Below are 21,723 nucleotides of genomic sequence, written 5' to 3' on the forward strand. Positions count from 1 at the left end.
TGGGGGCAGGGGAGATAAAGTACATAGACCAGTAAAATACATGAGGAGGTTTATCCAGTCATCTGTGTGATTAATTAAATTTAGCTATCTACTAGCAAAGTCCTATGTGGCTCCATGGTGATTATCAAGGCAGCCAGCATTTCAAATGGTGCTGATAACTAAGTGTAATAGGATTATGCATTTTCCCCTTCAGAGCTGAAGCAAAAATGTTCCTGTAAAGCGAGATTTTCATGTTGTTGTTTTCTGTTAGTAACTAGTCTAGAATGATCCCAGAGACCTCAAAGATTGTTAGAGCTTATTTTCACCTATACAGGGGAAATGAAAGAATTCTTGCAGTTAGAAGCAAGAGCCTGAAACACACTCTTTCGGGTTCCTTTTGACTTACTATGTACTTACATTTAATGGACTAAACTCAGCAGAAAAGCCACAGGAACAGACCAATGAACACAGCCCATGCTTAATAAACACATTTTTATTTAGTGACATTTGAGCCACAAATATACTTTACTTTTAAAAACAGACATTTCCTTAAAATTGTGTGTTAAATAAAGTTTTTGTAAGTAAATCTTAATATAAATATGGAGGAATGGTTACTATTTCATTTTGGAAATATTTTGCTATGAGATTCACTTTGCTAATGGAACTGACATTTTCAGAGTATTTTGACTGAATCTTAACAAAAATCTCTGATTTATGTATGTTGTAAATGTGGATCATTTTATGCTAAGAATACCTAAATAAGGTTAATCAGCATTTGTTCTAGATTTAAAAGTAGATTTATACTTAAATATATTTTAAAGTACTTATTATAGAAGGAAATTGCTTCAATATGGACTAGATATTAATTTATCAAGTATGGCTGGATGGGGTGACACTCGCTTATAATCCTAGTGGCTCTGGAAACTGAGGAAGGAGGATCACAAGTTCAAAGCCAGCCTCGACAAAAGCAAGGCACTAAGCAACTCAGTGAGATCCCGTCTGTAAATAAAATATAAAAAAGGACTGGAGATGTGGCTCAGTAGCTGAGTTCCCCTGAATTCAATCCCCAGTACCCCAAAAAACAAAACAAAAAAATTTTATCATGTTTGTTAACAGAACAATTTTCAATGTGCTTTGCTAGTGTGGGGCAGAATGTAGGACAAATTCAAAATGATAAAGAATGGACAAATTCAAAATGATAAAGAATTAAGATGAAAAAATATGTTTTTCAACCCTCAGATGTAAGATTCTTTGGAGAAAGTGAAAATGAATTTTTTAAATATACAGAAATAAATGATAAACTGCTTTTTATAAAAGCATATAAGACATTATATATGCTCTTAGTCATTCTAAAAAAACAACCATAGCTACCATAGAAACTCTGATTCACATTTTTCTGGTGAGACAGTTCTCTCTTGTATAAACATATACACATACCAATATGTTATGTGAACTGCAATCTTGCAGGAACTTCAAGGAAAAACTTGTTTTTATTTTTTTTAAACTCCTATTTTCCCATGCTTCTCCACTTCTTATGCAAGAACTTTTATGAGATTCTAGTAAACTGTGTTTTATTTATTTTCCTTTGTTCTTCACTTCTTACTGGAAGAGAACATTATCTGGATGTAATCATCTTCAATGAGAATGAATTTGTACTACAGAGATGCTTGAAGTCAATGACCAACAATTAAAATGCTTAATTTTGTCACCACTTTGGACATAGCAATTTAATTTTACTGCATCAATACATCCACTTATTCTAATGTAATATGTTTTCCCCCACAGGAAAGAACTCTATTTTACCAATGTCCTGTTTCTATGGACTTATCCATTCTCTTTCAGTAACAGAACTGCTGAAATTTTCTAGCAATCAAAACACAATCCTAGCATCTGTAGCCTACTTCATCAAAGTTTCTGGAGACTGTTTTTCTCTCAGATTCTACCCTGTAACTTGCTAAATCATTGCCTCTGTTCATCTAACTATCAGTAAGTCTGTCTGGTGTCCCAGCCACCTGGAGCTGACAAATATTTTCCTATGAGAAAGATTCCATAGCAACCAAATTTGTGGCAGAGACACAAACCCACTATCCTGATGCTACAATTTTAGCCAGACAGCTGCCGTGTAGCACCCACAGCAGTATTATCTTAAAAGAGAGACTTGAGAACTCAAATTTCATCATTTTTTTCTAGAACTTAGTTCTTTAGACACAAGAATGAAAATTACCTAGGAGAAGGAAGATGACAGTTAAGACTAGAAAAATCTTCTGTTTAAATCTGTTTCTTAAAGGCAATGCTACCCTGAACAAGTTAGTAAATCTCACAGAGCCCATTTTCTCATTTTGAAATGGAGATAATAGCTCTGCCTCAGAGGTGGCTAGGAGGATGAAATGAGATGATCTGTACTGTGTGGTTGGCAGATAAAAAGCACATGTTTTTTTCATTAAGTTATAGAGGTAGACAATAGATACATGATATGAGAACAACTGTCTCCAAGTGCGGTGCAGATAAATACATGAAATGTTCCATTTGTGTTTATTTTAAATATTTTACTTAAATATTTTTTAACAAATAAAGCCTGTATTCAATATCAGGATCTGATGCAAGGTGTCCTTGCTTAAGCTGCATGCCTGCTGGTGGTTTCTGAGGGTCAGTGTGAACTGTATTGCTGTACATCATGATGGAGTGCTGTCTACATGTACGCAACTGAGAGGATTATAGGTAATGCTGCTTTACTTTTAATCAAACTAACCCTCACAAAATAGAGAAGTGACTTAAAAAGATTCTTGAAGAGAAGCCATGAATAGAAAATATTAATTTAACAGCCGCGAATAAGAAGAAAACAAAGCTGAAATTTCTGTTCTCCTGGTACTGGCCCTGTTAACAACAGTCACATCACCAAAGTAAGACTGATGAGAATAGATTGAGAGTGGACATGAAATCAGTTGAATTAATTTAAAATTGTCTGGGAACAAAATTTGAGATTAGAATTTATATGTTTGTTAATGAACTTTGGCCTTTATGACTTGAGATATTAATGATACCAGGACATGTACAGAACTTAGAAGGTACATAACGATAGATGCATTAGGAATACTGCTCAAAATTTTATTACTGATAGGAGTATATGGTAGTCTTCACCTATACTTGGGGTATAAATTCTAAGATTCCCAGGGGTTACCTGAACCCTAAGTACAAGCACAGTCATATCACAGCAGTCAATTGGCTGAGACTGATACTAAGTGATGAATACTGATTTTAAGTGACTATAGGAATATATAGTGTGGGTACACTAGACAAAGTGATGATTCACATCTCAAGCAGGATAGAGTAGAATGGCTCAAGATGTCATCATGCTACTCAGAATGGCATGCGATTTGAAACTTATAAACTTATTATTTATTTCTTTTTAAAATTTGTTCTAAATAGTTATACATGACAGTAGAATGCATTTTGACACATCACACATAAATGGAGTATAACTTCTCTTTCTTCTGATTGTACATGATATAGAATTACACAGGCCATGTACTCACATATGCACATAGGGTCATAATGTTCCATTCATTCTACTATCCTTCTTACTCTTATCTCCCCTCCCCTTATTTCACTCCCTTCTGTCTAATCCAAAGTACCTCCATTCTTCCCTAACTGCCCTCATCATGAATTAGTATCTATATATCAGAGAAAACATTCGGCTTTTGATGCTTTGGGATTGGTTTATTTTGCTTAGCATGATATTCTCCAGCTCCATCCATTTACTGGCAAATGCCATAATAAATTGTTTATTTCTGGAATTTTCCATTTAATATTTTCTGACCATGGTTTATCATGGGTAACTAGAACCGTGAAAAGCAAAACCCTGGATAAAGAGGACAACTGTATATTCAAAAAGGAGTGGGGTCACTGTGCAAGGACAGAGTAGGAGATATTGTGGTGCCATCTCCAATTGCATGTTTCTGACCTTTTCCACAATGTGGCATACACATTTGTACTGTCATAAAATACTAGGTTTCTAGAAGCCCCAGGTTACCAGATGATGCCTTTGGCTACCCCAGACCCAAGGGGATCAGCAGGTCCCTTAGCACACCTGGAGTCTATTCACAGTACATGCATCTCCTACTTGAGGCACCCTTAACGTACACGTAATGGGGATCAGCTTTACAGGCAGATTTAGGTAGAGTTGATTATTGAAGAATACAGTTATTTAATTCTAAGTGAGTTTAGCACAACTGACATGGGGGCTGGTGGTTAAAGAACTAGATATTTGAGAATCAGCCTAGTAAAACCTGTTTATATAGGAAGTGGGCTTGTCAAGAGTTAAATATTTATGCCATCTCATTCTCCAAAATCTGATTAAGGACCAAACTTCATATATTTATAAATATTCTCTTTACTCTCCATCAGTGAGCATATTTCACCTCTGATACTCATCATTCATCACAGTGTTACTCACAGTGCTTATATATGTTTGCCAAATGGATCAACAAGCCACAGTTAAACTATAGGCACTGTTTGTCAATCTTTATACTGTATCACTAGAGTGAACACAATTTGTTGGTTTGTGCTGCTCATCATCTCAATTCCCATTTCACCATAAGCTCCATGGGACAGGAAAGTTTATTTTGCTTATTTTTATATCTCTATAGCCTGAAATAAGGCCTGACACATAGTATTTACCCCGTTAGTATTTGTTAGATGGATAGATCATTGCAATGGACCTATAAATAATAACATTATTTTATTTCTGACATTCTCTTTCTATCAGAATATTTGTCCTAAGTTACCAGTTAAAATCACTACCCTCCCTATGAGAGTCAGTAGCTATACCTGATTTTTGAAATAACATCCTAAACCTTAAAATAATCTAGCCTCAAGCTCCCTTTCCAGTCTTAGTTCTCAACATAGTGACCTTTCTCTACCTCTTAAGGCATAGTCATGCTGGGGCCACTCATTTATTTTTGAACACATTCAACACTTGAAAGTCTTTGTGTTTTAGTTACATATCTTTTAGTCTGATGCATCTGTTCCTTTCTTTGCCCTCGATTGAAATCCCTTGATGGTTCTAGATCAAGCTTCATATCATCTGTGAATCTTTCCCATTCTTCCAATTAGATTTAAATATGTACTCTATGATGCCTTGCCTTAAGGCTTTCATTAGCATGAAAGGCATTATTTCTTGAATTGCATCCATATCTGTCCCCAGGATGGGACTGAATATCCTTGAGAAGGCGTTATAGCATTATACATCTGTTTCCTTTTCATAGTTCCTTGCACATCGTAAATGCTCAGTAAATATTTGTTGAAATGAAATATACAATGTCACTAGCTGTGGATTTTAAGACAAGAAAATTATAGTAAGACAAGCATTGAGTTCCTTTGTAGAAGAAATACACCAACATTAAAAAATGCAAATGATGGTGAATCCAAAAGGAAAAATTAAAATTGTAGCTTAAACAAACATGGAGCAGGACACTTTAACTAAAGACAGAGATATCTTATTTTTCTCTGCTGTATTGCCTGGCACAGAAGGGTCACTTAATTTAGAGTCTGATCCTTAGTTAAAAATATAAACTGCTTTTATTTAAACTGAACTCCCACTATTGTTGTTTAACTATTTTGTGGTTTTATTCAAGTGCTTGCAAGGCCCAAAGAACACCAGTTGGGATGACTTAGTGTTACATAAGGGTTCTTTTCATGGGATAATTTATGGTTAATTCTAGAAATTGTATCTCAGCTGCTTGCTTGGTTTCTCTTCACTGGGCATGTTCTCATAATGTACATAGCCAATCACTGGCTGGCCCCTGTACGAATGGTCTGGGCTGAAGGATAATAAGCACATGTGGAGAGAACATTTCTCAGGAGATTGTCCTAAATCAGTGATGTCTTATGGGTGGCAGAGAACCAATAATTCCAAAGGAGTTTTAATAGCACAATCTTTGCTGAGGAAGTAGAGTGAATTTGAATTCTAGAACCATGAGCAAAAAAATCAGATAGGATTCTCTTGCCCTTTGCCGGGTACAGAATAAACAGGTCTCACAGGAGACCCCTCTGCAGAGGGTGAAGGGTAACTCTGTGCGCCCCCCACCCCCGACCCCTTGCACCTCTTTCCCTTCCAATTGTTGACAGCACTCACACCCTTCCTTGACCTCCTGTGAGGGCTCCTTGGCCTTAGAAGATAATGGGTCCTTTAGCTAGCAGCTTGCTCTCTCATTCACTTCTAGCCTCCATAACCAGCTCAGCTTAACCCAAGCTCAGAAAACTGACCAACTTCAGCCTTGCGCTGCCCACTAGGTATCTATGGAAGACACTAGCAAGTCACTCATCAGCTAGCATGCAATCCTATGAAGGTGTCACTCCTCAGTCTTCTAAAGCTTCCCTGAAAATGAATGAGGCCTCTTCAAAGAACTTTCCTCTTAAGATTCAGGCATCTTGTAGGGTTGATCTCTCAGGATTCCATTACCTGATACTTTCACATACAAACAGTCTACATAGACATTTCTGGTTTGCCTAGCTGTATCCCACTCAGGAATTCATTTTTATACTTATTGCTGTGTTTTTATTCATATCTGAAGTGGTCATTCTCCTGCCATTTAAATAGTGGACAGAGGACTTGCATCATTTATGCTGTAGCACACAACAAACATACACCCAAACAGGACCATCTAGAAACATCTTTAAAGAGGGCACATGCCTTTAGGCACTTTTAAGTCAAGATGGAAAGTCCTCTTGAGGAAATGTTCTTGCCCATCAGAAATCCTCTGCTCTAGCCTCTCTATTGAGAGTTTCATGGAGTGGTGTGCTATTACTGGGGATGCATTATAAGCTTTATTCTAAGAATTGAAAAAAGAAAGCTTCCTTAACTAAACATAGTGGTAAATGATGGATGGTACCTAAGTCAGTTCAATGTTCAACTGGCTACACATCCTTGATTTGGTGGCAGATTAGTTCCAGTATTCCTGTGGTTTGTCCTGATAAAACATGCAGACACTATTATGATAAAATGGCTTTACCTCTGCCAGTTATTCCATGTAAAGAGAGATTAAATGAGAGATTATAAAAACCTTCCATCATTTACATAGTTTTCATCGTAGTCATTTAACAAGTAGACTCAAGTTTTCTTTTTCAACTGTTTTTAATCTCAGTTTAAGAGAAAACTTCAACCTGTTAGAATTTTAGTAGAAATTGTCACTGAGAGATGCTCAATGACAGTCTATTTTTTTGAAAGAAAATGAGTGATACAGCCCTTCTGGCTTTCTAGAACTTTTTTGATGCTAAGATTGTTGTTCTTTCAAAGAGCTTTCAAATTTTGACCTCAAAGGTTACCTTATTTTCAACATGTTAAAAAAAAGAATAATTAGAGTAGTGAAGTCAAAAGCCTGGGAATAAGTTGCTAAACTTAGTTGTTCCAAGTTTATGGTTCTATGAAAAAGTATCTTAAAAAGAAGGATAGTCATTGGGACCAATGTAATTAGTATATAATCTGTCAGGCAAGCTTTGGATTATTTAGATTATAAAAATTGTGCTAATCACCTATTTGCCACTTTTCATATTATTTATGAATAATATTATGATTCAATTATGCTAAGCATCTTTCTCCAGAAAGTTTTGTCTATTTTTTTCTAACTATTTCCTTAGGAGAAGAGTTATTGGATCAGAGAGTCTTAATAAATATCGCCAGTCTGCTTTACAAAAAGATGGGCAGATTTAAAAAAAACAACAACATATCTAGCTATGTATCTGTGTTGATATTCATTCAACAAACATGACTTGAATGTCAACTAGTTATGAGAAACTATGATAAGCACTGGGGAATTAGTGAAGCATTGCAGATCCCCTGTCTTTGAGGAAAGGGGGAAGATGGGTAAATAAAGGACAAAATAGAACAAGATAAGGATTTGATTCGAAGTTACACCATGGGAACCAAGAATGAAGAGGGCTCTAAATGATGTTTAGAGAAGGCTTCAAGACTTGCGATATTTAAAGCAGCTTTGGAGGAAAAGGAGAGTGTTGTAATGGAGTTACAGCTGAGACAAATGAAAGGAGCAGAGCAGGGAGACATGGAAAGGCAAAGTATAATAATGAGGGTCAGTTGCTGGATGGTGAAGAACAAATATGGGGAACAAAATTAGTTAATTCTTCCCAGGACAAGATCCAGGGCCTTAAAAGAAAGACATATTTGAGAGATCAGAAAAGAGTTCAAAGAAGCTTTTGAATGATGTGTGGAATTTATTAGGGAAGTAAGGAAAATTCCAGGAAGAAAGAAACCGTCAAAGTTTCATTATTGACTTTAAGTGGCTTTAGAGTTATTGTGCATATGATGTCAGTGGACCCCCTTGACCACCTCATGTAGTAAGGTATACATTCTTATCCCCTTACTGCAGCAGAACTGGGGGTCAGTTAAGTCGAGTTATTTGCCTAAGGTCACACAGTTGAGTGGAGTGGCTCACCGTGTTGCCATGCTTCCCATTTCCGAAGGGCCACCATATGTCCTGTACTGGATGAAGAAGCCCCTGGTTCTGTGAACAGCACATTGGTGTGGCAGCTGATAGGGAGACATCTGACTTCTGATGTCCTCTGCAGTACAGTAAGCAGCTATCATTTTATCACTTAAAATGAGTATGGTTTAAAATGAAACAAACTAATGGTTTCTATCTTTGATTCTTAGTATTTTATACACTACCACTTTTATAGGAATATTTTTAAAAGATAACATTTTCTGAATATATAAATATTTTTATATGGCATATATATATACACACATACTTATTTATGTTTGTATCTATTAATTCGAAGAAAATATCAGACATCTTAATTTGCACTATCATTCATTTTCTTTGCATTAAAAAGTTAAAAATTATCAACCATGATAAATCAAAGCAATATTGCACCAATTTTAACTCAATTTCTAAAACTTCAACCTGTTTGAGGAAATGGCTAGTCTTTCACAGTGCTGGAAATTGTGATGAGAAAATGAAAGAATAATTCCACACACAGAAAAAAAAAAGACTGGTACAAGTAGCTTCAAGAGGGCTACTATAAATGAAAGTACTACTATACAAGATTATAGAATTTTATTTTTAATGATGCAGAGTTTTCCAGCTTTTTTAGTGCTTTGTAGAAGTTGTATCTAAGGCGAGAGAGGCAATTTCATAAATGGCTTAGATAATTTTTAAAAACTAATAGCACAAGAAATAGTATAAATATCGTAGACATTTAAAGTGTCTGGGTGACAGAGATGGCTAGAATCACTTATTCGATTTTTAAGTAGTGAAACAGATTTATTAAAAGGTTAATTATCTTCTTCAAGGTCACAAAGTTAGTGGCTGAAATTCGAAGCTTCTGTTTTCTTGGTATTTGTGACAAATTTAAAAATCTCCATAAGATCTGATATGGATCCTGTCAGAAGTGGGCAAATATTCTTTCACACATTAGAAAAGAGGACCAGATACCACGCGGTCACATGCCAGCATCTGTTAGCACACATGACGTTTGCTCACACAGAATACACTGGCTGGCAAATATGATTCCCTTGCGTGTAGATACAGATCAGTATATCAATAGCAGTATGTTCCAGGATTTCCTAAAGATCATCACACACACATCTCTATATGACTTCTCAGGCTGCCTGGAGCTTACAGAGACCTCTATCTATTCATGTTTTCTTCCCCTCGTTTTTTAAATCGACAATGCAGGAAATAGGTTAAGCTACTGAAAAGACAGTAAGACCAAACCTTCAACTCTTAATTTCTGATTTCCCCAATAAGGAAAGACGTAATGTGGCTTTCATTATGAAATGTGTGGAAAGGATCCTGTTGAAACCATATGGCTGTTAGGAACGGCACAATCTCATTCAAGGTGCTAAGGACGCTAATGGGAGCAGGATGTCAGAAAAACAGAAATAGATCAATACTTCTCCCACATGTAGCTGTCCCCACCATCCGTCATTGCACCCGCTCCATGTAAATGAAATCAATCAGCGAGGAATTCTGTAAAATGCATAAAACAGTTGTCTTGTAGACTCTAGCAGAAGATAAATGATTCCAGACGTTGGACTGTGGCCATTTTCCCACACATGCTACAGAGCTCTGACATCCATATTGGGCCATAACACTGAGTGGTTTCTGCTTCTGCCAGTACTTCCACTTCTGGTTTGGACTACACAGCCTCTTAACACCAATGCAAGCTAAATCCCTTTTTGTCTGTGCAAATGATAAGACAACTGCTTCTTTTCCAATAAACGGAACCTGTGATCCCTCTTAACACTTTTTGCTATTTCTCAAAGAATCTCATCATTCCAAATCATTATTTTATTTCCCTTTGGAATTAGACAAATCCTGGCCTAATAAAACATACGACATCTGACAGTGAGTACAAACCACTCAGATATAACAAACAACTATACACAGTACAAGTCCAACTTTGAAAACAAGTACTTAGGAAATTGTATTAAATATAAATAGCAGGATTGTTTCGTAAGTAAGTTTATGTTCTGAAAGAGAGTGATGGACTTTTAAAGAGAAAGATAAACTAAAAAAGATTCAGGGGGGCTGGGGTTGTGGCTCAGTGGTAGAGTGCTTTCCTAGCATGTGTGAGACACTGACTGGGTTGATTCTCAGCATCGCATATAAATAAATAAAATAAAGTTCCATTAACAACTAATAAAAATATTTTTTTAAAAGGATTCAGAAGCAGCTTCCTTTAAAAAACGATGTCAACATCAACAGCATTATTTGGAAGGCCCACGGGAAGTCTAGGTCATATTCAAGGCTACTGAAGTAACCTATCCCATGGAATTAAGCAACCTTATAGGCAGTTACACCCTGCCAGCCTCTTATATTTGAAAGGTGGTCACTTTCTCACTAAATCGTCTTTGAGGAAAAATACAAATAATTTTGCCCATAGTTCAGAAGAAAAAAAAAGAGAAAGAAAAGAAGGAAAAGATTTAAAGAGGGAGGAAAGAAGGCAGAAAGGGAAGGTGAGGGGGAGTAAGGAAGAAAGGAAGAAAGTATTTATGTCTGTAATCTAAGATAGAACTGTTCTTTTTGAGATTAAATAAAAGTAAAGTAAATCTTACTGTAACTTTCAAATATCTTCAAAGTGAATAATGACAGGCACTGCTTTTTAATTTTAAATCAAGTTCTTGTTAAAGAATATTCACCTAAATATCAAATCCACCACAAAGAAAACTTTATATATCAATAACGAAACGACAGTCCAAATAGGAAGCAACTGCTGTCTTTCCCACCACCACGACCTCTTTTTCTGTGGAACACAAACTTACTTTGTTTAAAAATGTCCTTAGGCTGTCCTGTACCTTTGAAACAAAACCACTCTCGTCTTCATTTCATTTTCTGCTTTCTTGAAAACTGCTCCTCAGTAACCGACAGATGGTGCATCTGTCACTGAGCATTTCCTCTTCGTTATCTCTGCCAGCTAATATTTCCTTTGTGCTTAGCTGTTGTCCGTGAGACTGGTCCACATCATTCTAGCCTGATCAATGGTGAGCCTGGTTTGAGGTTGGTTTTGGCCCCGCCTCTAGCTCCAAGAGAAAAAATGAAAACTCACAGCTGGATTTCCTATAAACCCTCTCTTTTAAAACTGGCTCTGCAGCTCTGGCACATACCAGAGGAAAAATGCTGCCAGTCTATCACAAACCAAGAGGAGCACTCCTTCTCCTAGATTCTCCTGCCCAGTGTCAAGCATGCATCTTATCTAACAAATCCCATTTAAGTGAGCCTGAAACTTCACAGGAAAGGAGGAAATTGTACACTTGGTTTAGACTTTTTCATAATTAATAAAATTCAAAAGATGACCATGATGGAAACACACACACACACACACACACACACACACCACCATGACTGAATAATCTGTAACTTGTTCATACTGTGTAAAGCAACGTCAAAGAGAAAATGGGAAAGGAGAAAATGCCCAAATAGAACATTACCAAATGGGTATGCATATGATCTTCTGTCCTAACATAAAACATCATTCATATTCAGATGAAGTTATAAACTAAGCAACAGAATTTACCAGGATTCATACTATCAGTGATCTTAATGAATCAAGAGAATGTAAGAGATGTATTTCAGGTTCTAGATGAAAGAAGACTGCTAGATTGTTCTAAATCAAGGAAGGTGGCCATGTAACAGTCTGCTCTACGAATGAGGATGAACTATGCATTCTAAACTTTAGATTCTGTACAGTCAAGAATAGTCAAATCTTTTCAGCTAGTTGGGGCACACAACTAATGCAAACAATCTTATGTGAGTGTTACCAAGGCTAATGATTTGAATATTAGGATCCAGAGTCAAAAGGTATCAGTTTTATTTCTCGGTGGTGTCCTTGAACATGAAAGGAACAGAATAAACTCTGGGGACCTCACAGGTGATTGCAAGATTAAATGAAGACCACAAAGTACTTTGTTGTTATAATTCAATATTCATATTGTTCTTTTCAACAACAGAGGGAATATTAAATCAATATAAATATTTAATCTGGCAAAGGATGGTATACCAAAGTAAATACAGCAGCCTGTGATAAGGAAAGCTAAAGATAAAAGGACTGTGGGAATAATGTACAGAGTCTAAAGTGCATGCTGAGAATAAAGTAACTCAAATCTTAAATATTTGGACTCTATAGTAAGAAAGAATATATAGTAAGCAGAAGTCAGAGGGGAGTTGAGTAGTGAATGTTTGCTACCTTAATTATGCTTCCTCAATCTCACCTAACAGAATACTGGAACTGTCATCTGCTATAAGCCCTTTAAGGGCAGAAACACACATAATCAACATTGGTCAACTAAGTAAATGAGTGAACTAGACAATGAACTGCATAAAAGCTACTCATGCTAAGAGAGGGGGGGTTGGGTTACTGTGAGAAATCTGAGCTTGAAACTGGAAGACCAGACACGTCAAGGTTGAGACTTCTGTGTGTCCTTGCAGATTCCTCAAATGTGAAGGTGGGATTTGGAAGAAGAAAGGCTTTCTGGACACTGGAAAGTAAGAAGAGACCTAGTGTTCCAAGACCCCTTGTCTGATCTAGCTTTCTGCACTCACTGTCCAAACCCCTCCCCTTTCCTACATCCTCCTCTAAGAAAGTCATCCTGCCTACAATATGCTTAAGTGGAGAACCAGAATGTTTGTAAACATCCCTTTAATGAAAGCACAGGGATTGTTAGAGTAAATTTTCCTATATGGTGTTTGTGAGACCTTGTTTGCTTCAGGGGGAAAGAAGTGAGCCTCTAAGTCCAACAGGGCCCATTTCTATTTGGCCTGTATCACTGGTAGCTGGGCATCTGTGGAATTCAGGCTAAGGAAAAATAAGTGATATGGGAGTCACCTGCTCCTCCCTGTATGGTATTTCACTACCAATGACGGGTTCATGACTAAAGGTATTGGAAAGGTAATCTACTTTCATAATGGCTCCAGATATGCTATCTCTTATTCCCATACTGAAGGATTACTCTAATTTTGGGAAAGGGAACCTACCAACTGTAAAAATCTAATATAATAAATACTTTTTTATTCCTATAGTATACAAGACTTTCTATATATTAGTTATATATTAGTTACCTTAGAAAGATGCATATTGACAGCTTTCTTTGGAACAGCTGGTTGACAAGGGCAAACAAAATTACAAGTTGAGTGTCCCTCATCTAAAATGCTTGGGACCAGAATAGTTGCAAATTTTGGAGTCTTTCAGATTTTGGAGTATTTGCATATGTTAATAATAAGATATCTTGGAGATGGGAGTCAAGTTTAAACATGAAGTTCATTTATGTTTCACATACACTTTATATATAAAGGTAATTATATTTGCAGGTAATTTTACATAATATTTTTAATAGTTCAGTAGATGAAACAAAGTTTCATGGTGTGGAATTTTCCACTTGTAGTGTCATACTGGAACTCAAAAAGTTTCAGATTTTTGATTTTTGGATTAGGAATTTTCAACCTGTATGACCAAAAACAGAATATAAGAAAGTGAGGGTTGGAAAAAGTGTAGTGCAGGTTCACAAAGGAAGGACTGCATCTAGGGTTTGGAGTGGGGGTGGGAGAATCCAGAAAGCGCTTTCATAGTCATAGACTGTCTTGCAAGGCAGTGCACTTGAGAAAGAATGACACTTTCAGAGTAGTGAACGAGCTTTGATGCACAGAAGGAGACAGGAAGCAAGGCTGGTGAACCTGAACAAGTTAGTTGCAATATCTCAATGTTAAATGGATAATAATGGCAGCCTGGGTAGGCAATTAAATGGGTTAATACATGCAAAACGCTTTCAGCAGAGCTTGTCTTACACATTCAATACATATTATCCATCATTCCATTGTTAGAATTTTAAAAATATAAGTGACTATGATTACACTTAAAGGGTTGAATTTGATTAGCTGTAATTCAAGAAACAATCTCTGCAAGAATAGCTAATTGCAATACTTGTCTGTAAGCTACTTTAAAATACTTAGGCATCCATAGTGCCATATTATGTGTGGGTTACTTAGGGTAAGCTATAACCCAGGTGCTGATAGCATCTAATCAAGCATTCCAAGTTGTGGACACAGTCTTACAGGCATTCTAAAGAGAAAGCCTATACTTCAGAATTGGCTGCTATAAGCATTGCTGTCACCATCTCTCTCCTCCACCTCCAGTGAGCAATTTGAGCATCAGAAATGGGTGCTGACTGGTGGAAGTCCTGACCATTGACTAGTGTGCTTGGTGGAATTAAGGTATTCAAGAAATACAGATTGGCTAAAAGTCTTTCTGTGTAAAAACCCAATAAAGCCTTCACCTGTTGGGTAATAATTCCCTAGTTTAAATACCTTAATAATTTTGGTCAACTCATGAACTTTGGAGGTCTCTTTTTGCCTAGTGCTGGCTATCAGGGTGGCAGAATCTGCCTTTGCAATACCAGTGTTTACCTCAAGTCTCAGAAAAATCTTTTATGTTAAGGCTGTGGTTGAAGCATTTAAAAGGAAAGCTAAGAGTCAGGACTTGTTCAAGCCTGCATACTGATTTCTGAATGAGGGTATGTGGCTGCTTGTTTGTTTGTTAATTAATTAATTAATTAATTGGTGCTGGGGATGGAGTCCAGGGCCTTACCTATGTTAAGTGAGTGCCTACCACTGATTTACATCCCCAGACCCTGTTGCTTAACAAATATCTCTATATCTGACTACATTTGGTATCAATATGACTTCATCATGAACTTTTAGGGAGAATTGTTGATCCTCTTTTGCCTTAAAATGTCATTATCTGCTAAAAAGAACCTAAGAGTTAGGTATGCCAATTTTATCACTATAGTCCATTATTAAAGACAGCATGGGACATGAAACCCATAGGATATTTAAGAAAATTAGCCAAAATTCCTAAGTTTACTTGACTAGAGAGCTCAAAATAAAGACGCTTCTTTTGGCAATAATTAGATCTTAGATACTAAGAGATCCACACATTTCTTGGCAAAAAGAAATTATAAGAAAACAAAACACCAGAGATGTATTACACATTATTTTTGTTATGCTATGAATATATTATAAATATGAAAGTAGTTTTCACTCTGTAAGAGGGATTCATTCATTTTTAATAAATTATTTTCTTTTATTTTTTTTTAGAGAGAGAGAGAGAGAATTTTTTTTAATATTTATATTTTAGTTTTCGGCAGACACAACATCTTTGTTTGTATGTGGTGCTGAGGACCGAACCCAGGCCACACGCATGCCAGGCGAGCTTGAGCCACATCCCCAGCCCAAAATTATTTTCTTATCTTCACCAAGAATACCCAGCACATTTTAAGACTTTATGAAAATAACCTTTAAAATATTTTTCTTAAAAGTGTTTTAAAATAAAACATTCAATATTAAAATAAAAACTGAATTAAATTAAAATGTAAAAAATTCAAACAATGCAGAATGTGGATTAAAAAAGTGAAACCTCATTTTATTCCCAACTCTTAATTCCACCTTTCTCCCTATAGGAGACACTATTAAAAGTGTGGTCCTGAATGTGTTACACACACATCTGTGTAACAATATGTAATGTGAATATGTAAGTGTATGCCCCATGTATATACACATATTTTATGTTGTGAAATATATACATGCATCTGTACATATGTGTACATATTCAACCATGCTGCATATTCATAAGATAGTTCTTTTCCAACAAAATAGAATCATAGTACATGTATTATTCTCAGTCTTATTTTGTTAATTTAACTTGTCTTGGAGATCTTCAAATAAGCAGTTAAGGAAGCTATTAGCTTAGATCACTGGAATCCAAATGATTGCTGTATTTAAAAGTGTGGCACTGGGGAAGCAAGGCCCAGAGAGCAGCATCATTCCTGAATGGCACCAGAGCATGTTTGCCCTTTTCTTCAGAGAGAGGAAAAATCACTTTTCCCCTAAAGCTGACAGATATTCCACTTCTGTTTCTCTCTAGTAATTTTACATCATGGGCAGTATGGGAGAATAGATGGATGAATGAGTGAATACACAAACTATTAGATGAAAAACTTAACTAAATGGAATTAAATTTCTTTACTTCCTGAAGGAGACAGACTATCCTCCTACCATGCACATAGGTATTCAGAGTATGCTTGCCTTGTTTTCTACCCCACTTTAATCAGAAAATAAATACTGCATTCTACTGTTGAGTTATTCTTATTAATAGCAATGGAAAGAACAAAGTTTGGATTTGACTGCTGAATTGCTTGGGTACAGATGTACCCAGAGCACAGGCAAGTGGTGACATGTTCATTCATAGGGGTCCTGCAGGCAGGACAGGCAGGTGCAAATGTGGATAAAGAGAGCTGAGGGACTTTCCACACTCTCTATGGTCATTTTCAAGTTGCAACTTGTGGTTCTCGAGTTCTCAGACTTCTATGTGTGCGTCCAACACAATTCCAGTAGCAAGCATTTCAGGTAATGCTGAGAGCCAAGCAAATCCATGTTGACAATGCAGTCTAAACATAAACTCTATAGTCTCTTTCCCAGCATTTTCCATTCCTAAACAGGCATAATAATCTATCTATAATTTCTACTATTATTAAATGCCCTTTCTTTTTTGGGAAAAAAATGTTACCTTTTCTTATTAAATTCCACTTTCTTATAAAATTCCACTTTGCTCTAAGCTTTATTTAAAATGGAAAGTTTTGTGAAATCATTATGTTTCTAGATCAAGGGAACCTACGTTCTTATTTTGAAGCAAATCAAGGTTAATGCATTTGGCTGCTTGGAATAATGACCATGATTTCTTGAACTTATTTTATCTAAAAAGATTCCATACAGAGAGTCAGACAGCATATCTGCAGCATGGCATGAGGGCTCTGAAATGGACTGTAGGAGTAATGACAGCTGTACATGGAATTCAAATGATAAGAATTTAATTCCACAGCAGGCACTGTTTGAAAGTGTCAGCACTCTTTTATCTCTGTGGATGTTCCACCATACACACAGGATTTTTATTGCAATATTTTTGAATTTCTAAACATTATTAGGCCTTTAGCTTATTTTAAAACCAAAATAAGAGGAGAAAGAGAGGAATGGGAAAACAATTTTGTTGTGTCAGCAAAAAGTCAACCGTGGTTTGGAAAGCTGTGCTGAAAGCAGAGAAAACACACTCAGGTGGTACAAAAACTATTCACAATAGAGACTCTGAAGGATACAAGTGATAGAAAAAAATATAACAAAAACAAAACAAAACAACACCAAAGAGTCTGCTTCACATTAGCATCTTTCCTATAGTTTGATGCTCCAGAGAGCTGGCTCTTTGCTTCTGTTGCCAAGGAATGGAGCACACTCTGGCCTCCTCCTGGTAGGGAAAGTACTTGAAGTTCTGGCATTCAGCAGCCACAGACCAGGAAAGTCTACAGTGAGGCAGAAAGCATAAACTACCTGCTGGGGAGAGCCAATTTCATGCATTGTGTTCATGGCAATACTACAAGAACAGATTTACTTCTTGTAACTGGCACTACTGTTCTTCGGGAGTATCTAATTCCATGCTCATCTTGTCCTTTCTCCCCTACTGTCCACTAACCCTTCACTTGTAAGTATCAAATCTTATCTACAATTTTCAGTTTGTGATATCTTTTATCATGAGCAGAGAAATCCAGAATTCCTGGTAGGACAGTAAGCATAGGGACCTGCTTTAATTAACATGCTAAAGAGCATCAACAATGAAGCTGCAGTTTGGAAAGAACAAAGCCCTGGTTTATGTGGCAAGCAGGGTTGATCACTGCCTAAGCTGGATTTCTTCACTAAGTTGTTTTGAATATTACCTCACCTATCATTGCCTCACTCAATGTGTAAGGAGCCTAGAGTTTGGAGGGTTAGCCTCAAAAACTGAATTGTGCAGTGAAATTTCTAGAATATCTAGTATCTCTTTTAAAGTTCACTTTGAAATTTGGGGATTAACACAGACCCAAAGAAGATTCTGCAAATTTAACAAACATCTTTTTTTTATATATATATAAAACAAGCCCCCAAAGTAAACACATTCCTCATTTTTTTGGTTTATATCTGACTGCTTCTAACAATAGCTCTTCATGACTTGATTGAAACCAACTTAAAAACTAAACTTGGAGGCATACAAATCCAAAAGGTCTAGGAATCTTAGGCTCCTGGAACTTGTTGTGTTTCTTATTTTACTGTGAAGCGTGGGTGGCCGTGCACATTCCTGGCAGCTATAAGGCATTTGCTAATGTATTTGACTTTAAGTTGTTAATCATACTTATCAACACAGGCAAGCAGCACTGGCCACAAAAGATTAGCTACTCTCCTGTAATGCCTCAGTAATCCAAACGCGGGAACATCAGCGCTGAGTGATAGTGGCATCTGCCAGCTCCAACAACCCTTCAGTGACTTCAGAATTTATTAAAAACCTTAGCTTTTATCAATACCAGATTTTTACCACACACACACACACACACACACACACACACACACACTCCTGTGATAATAGCTAAGGCCAAACATTTGGAACATATGCAATGCTGTGCAGTCTGTAAGCTTTTTAAACAACAAGGATGTGCTTCAAAACACCACAGATGTTTTGAGTTTCAAGGTGGTCTTCACTGTCAAGAGATTCGAGGGCACTGATCTCCTACAAGAAATGTGTGCAACCAGCAGGACAGGGCCTGGTTTCCAGGGAAACAGAATCATGTTTAAATCCCTTGGAAGCATTAGGTTCTGGCTATAGTTTTCCCCCTAAGACACCCAAACTGTTGTTTCTTGCAAAAGAATATATTTATAAGAACAACAAAATGCTCTACCAGCTCAGAGGTGAGTGCTTCAGAGAATCCAGGAATAAAATGAATATGTTGTGGAGAAAAAAAATAAATAAAAAAAGAACACCCAGAGGTGGGCCTACTAGTCTCTGAATTGTGGAACCTTGCTTTCACTTAGGATTCCTCTCTAAAAAGACATCAGCAGACCACTTTCTACTTTGTTGAAATTATGCTGAGGTTCCCATGTTTAAAGCATATCCTTTGTTCTTCCCCAGGCCATCTTAGCCCCATATGGTTAATGTTATGGCTTTTCCCTCAAAGCCCCCTGTGTTAAAAAGCTTGGTCCCTAGGGTGGTGATATTTGGAGGTGGTGGAAACTTTAAGAGGTGGGGCCTAGTAGGAAGAAATTATATCACTTGGGGCTTGTTCCTAGAGGGGATACTGGAACCCTGACCACTTCCTGCCTCTCTTTCTTTGCTTTCTAGCTGCCAGGCAATGAGAAGCTTGCTCTACCATGTGCTCCTACCATGATATGCCACCTTGCCACAGGCCCCAAAGCAACGACACAACCATGAACTGAAACCTGCAAAACTGTGAAACAAAATAAATCTTTTCTTTTTATAAACTGATTATCTCAGGTATTTTGTTACATAATCAAATGCTGACAAATACAACTAATATTTACTTTACTTTTACATAACAAAATGAAAACAGTGAAGATTTATCTCCTATTTCAACTACCAGCCAACTCTCCAAATAGCGTCCTCTTGGTGCCCCATAATCATTCTTTCACTTTGTAATATATTATTTATTTACTTTTTAAAAACAAACCTTATGATACTTTGTTCTTTTGATCATGACACAGTCAGAGTTTGGATCCATGAAACTTGGACATGATGATGCTCATCATATTTGAGGTCCATTTCCTCATCTGGAGATGTGGCTGCCACATGGGTCAGATATGATTTAAGAATTAATGGAGTGAAAAACTATGAAAACAGACAAATATCACTCTCTAAATGTATTAAAAGAAAGGTGAAATATTATTTCCATAAAGCATGTGAGTGTGGGCCATTCAAAAACCAGAGATGCTCATAGGAAAAGACATCCACAGACTGAAGGTGAAAGGTTAGGAAAAATCATACCACTCACATGGACTGCGGAAGCAAGCAGGGGTTTTCATCCTTGTATCAAATAAAGTAGACTTTAAGCTAAAGTTAATCAAAAGGGATAAAGAAGGGCAGTACATACTGCTCAAGGGAACCATACACCAACAAAATGTAACAATTATAAACATATATGCTCCAAACAATGGAGCATCTATGTTCATCAAATAAACTCTTCTCAAGTTCAAGAGTCAAATAGATCACAACACAGTAATTCTGGGTGACTTTCACATACCTCTTTCACCACTGGATAGATCTTCCAAACAAAAGCTGAACAAAGAAACCATACAACTCAATAATATAATCAATAACTTAGACTTAACAGATATATATAGAATATTTCATCCTTTAATGAGCGAACACACTTTCTTCTCAGAAGCACATGGATCCTTCTCTAAAATAGACCATATATTATGCCACAAAGAAACTCTTAGAAAATACAAAAAGTAGAGATACTACCTTGCATTCTATCAGATCATAATGGAATGAAACTAGAAAACAATGATTAAAAAAAATAAAAGCTACTCCAACACCTGGAGACTAAATAATATGTTACTGAATGAACAATGGGTTGCAAAAGACATCAAGGAGGAGATTAAAAAATTCTTGGAAGTAAATGAGAACACTGATACAACATACTGAAATCTCTGGGACACTCTGAAGGCAGTAATAAGAGGAAAGTTCATTGCATGGAGTTCATTCCTTGAATGAAGAAAAAGTCAACAAATAAATGACCTAATGTTACATCTCAAAGCCCTAGAAAAGTAAGAACAAATCAACACCAAAAGCAGTAGAATACAGGAAATAATTAAAATCAGAGCTGAAATCAAAACAAAAGAAACAATTGAAAAACTTGACAAAACAAAAAGTTGGTTCTCTGAAAAAATAAATAAAATTGTCAAACCATGTTAATGAAGAAAAGGAGAGAGAAAACTCAAATTACTAACATACAGGATGAAAAAGGTAATATGACAACAGACACTACAGAAATACAGAATATAATTACAAATTATTTTGAAAACGTGTACTCCAATAAAATAGAAAATTTCAAAGGCATGAACAAATTTCTAGAGACATATGATTTGCCCAAATTGAATCAGGATGATATATACAATTTCAACATATCAATTTCAAGCAATGAAATAGAAGACACCATCAGAAGCCTACCAACCAAGAAAAGTCCAGGACTGGATGTATACACAGCCGAGTTCTACAAGACCTTTAAAGAAGAACTAATACCAATACTCTTCAATTTATTTCAGGAAATAGAAAAAGAGGGAGCACTTCCAAACTCATTCTATGAGGCCAATATCATCCTGATTCCTAAGCCAGACAAAGACACATCAAAGAAAAAAAAACTTC

General features: G+C 36.4%; 1 protein-coding gene across 8 annotated transcripts in view; it reads right to left on the minus strand.

The window, feature by feature from the left end:
• Positions 1-21,723, minus strand: part of Stard13 (StAR related lipid transfer domain containing 13) — a 484,966-nt gene that overhangs the window by 82,647 nt on the left and 380,596 nt on the right. The window contains exon 1 of one of the 8 annotated variants that reach the window (XM_015484202.2): positions 11,261-12,483. The exons of the other annotated variants lie outside the window; for them this stretch is intronic. The gene's annotated coding sequence lies outside the window, so the exon portion shown is untranslated. Of the gene's footprint in view, positions 1-11,260; positions 12,484-21,723 lie in introns of those variants that run through there. 8 annotated transcript variants of the gene reach the window in all.

This window comes from Marmota marmota, unplaced genomic scaffold (genome assembly GCF_001458135.2).
Source record: "Marmota marmota marmota unplaced genomic scaffold, marMar, whole genome shotgun sequence".
Classification (NCBI taxonomy): Eukaryota; Metazoa; Chordata; class Mammalia; order Rodentia; family Sciuridae; genus Marmota; species Marmota marmota.